The sequence below is a fragment of the Chiloscyllium plagiosum genome, unplaced genomic scaffold, assembly GCF_004010195.1.
Source record: "Chiloscyllium plagiosum isolate BGI_BamShark_2017 unplaced genomic scaffold, ASM401019v2 scaf_5931, whole genome shotgun sequence".
NCBI classification, from domain to species: Eukaryota; Metazoa; Chordata; class Chondrichthyes; order Orectolobiformes; family Hemiscylliidae; genus Chiloscyllium; species Chiloscyllium plagiosum.
This window is the reverse complement of record NW_025212540.1, coordinates 8604-10272: the sequence shown is the minus strand read 5'-3', so window position 1 is coordinate 10272 and position 1669 is coordinate 8604. Positions and strand designations below refer to the sequence as shown.

The 1669-nt window shown below is 50.3% G+C and overlaps 1 long non-coding RNA gene across 1 annotated transcript in view; it reads right to left on the bottom strand.

Moving 5' to 3' along the window:
* Positions 1–955, bottom strand: part of LOC122547409 — a 15000-nt gene extending 14045 nt beyond the window's left edge. The window contains exon 1 of the long non-coding RNA XR_006310993.1: positions 864–955. This is a non-coding gene — a long non-coding RNA (uncharacterized LOC122547409). The remainder of the gene's footprint in view (positions 1–863) is intronic.
* Positions 956–1669: the final 714 nt, after the last annotated feature.

The following is a 1669-nucleotide window of genomic DNA, read 5'->3' as shown; positions in this document are numbered from 1 at the left end:
CTACAGGGACATAGTTACGCCAGAGAACAGAGGTAGGTGGTTAACAGTTAGAGGTGGGAAGGGGAGGAAGCAGGCAGTGCAGGGGATCCCCTGTGGTCATTCCCCTAAACAATAAGAATACTGCTTTGGATACTGTTGGGGGGGACAGCCCAGCAAGGGTAAGCTGCAGTGACCGGGTCTCTGGCACAATGTCCAGCTCAGAGGCTCAGAAGGGAAAGGGGGAGAGGAGGAGAGCGCTAGTTATAGGAGACTCTATAGTTAGAGGGACAGACAGGTGGTTCTGTGGGCATGGGCGAGACTCTCGAATGGTTTGTTGCCTCCCGGGTGCCAGGGTCCGAGACGTCTCGGACTGTGTCTTCAGAATCCTTAAGGGGGAGGGTGTGCAGCCAGAAGTCGTGGTGCACGTTGGCACCAACGACCTAGGTAGGAAGAGGGGTGGGGAGGTCATTCAGGAGCTCAGGGAGTCAGGCTGGAAGCTAAAAGCTAGGACGGACAGAGTCGTCATCTCTGGGTTGTTGCCAGTTCCACGTGAGAGTGAGGCAAGGAATAGAGAGAGAGTGCAGTTGAACACGTGGCTGTAAGGATGGTGTAGGAGGGAGGGCTTCAGGTATTTGGACAATTGGACTGCATTCTGGGAAGGTGGGACCTGTACTAGCAGGACGGGTTGCACCTGAACCAGAAGGGCATCAATATCCTGGGAGGTAGGTTTGCTAGCACTCTTCGGGGGGGTTTAAACTAATTTGGCACGAGGCTGGGATCCGGACTTGTAGTCCAGCAAGTAGGTTAGCTGTTTTTCAGGGTGTCCAAGAATGTAGGGAGGCTGTGAAGAAGGTAACACTGACCGGAAATACTTGCGGACACACTTCAACGCAAGGAGGATCAGAAATAAGGTGGGTGAACTTAAGGCGTGGATCGGTACTTGGGACTACGATGTTGTGGCCATCACGGAAGCGTGGATAGAAGAGGGACAGGAATGGTTGTTGGAGGTTCCTGGTTACAGATGCTTTAGTAAGATTAGGGAGGGTGGTAAAAAAGGAGGGGGGGTGGTGTTGCTAATCAGAAATGGTATAACAGCTGCAGAAAGGCAGTTCGAGGGGGATCTGCCTTTAGAGGTCGTATGGGCTGAAGTCAGAAATAGGAAAGGTGCAGTCACCTTGTTTACTATAGGTCCTCCAATAGCAGCAGAGATGTAGAGAAACAGATTGGGAAACAGATTTTGGAAAGATGCAGAAGCCACAGGGTAGTAGTCATGGGCGATTTCAACTTCCCAAATATTGATTGGAAGCTCTTTAGATCAAGTAGATTGGATGGGGCGGTGTTTGTGCAGTGTGTCCAGGAAGCTTTTCTAACTCAGTATGTCGATTGTCCAACCAGAGGGGAGGCCGTATTGGATTTGGTAGTTGGTAATGAACCGTGACAAATGATGCGCATGTTAGTGGGTGAACATTTTGGTGATGGTGACCACAATTCTGTGACTTTCACCTTGGTTTTGTAGAGAGATAGGTGCGTGCAACAGGGCAGGGTTTACAATTGGGGGAAGGGTAAATACGATGCTGCAAGACAGGATCTGAGGAGCATAAGTTGGGAGCACAGTCTGTCAGGGAAGGATGTCGTGGAAATGTGGAACTTTTTCAAGGAACAGATACGATGTGTCCTTGATATGTATGTA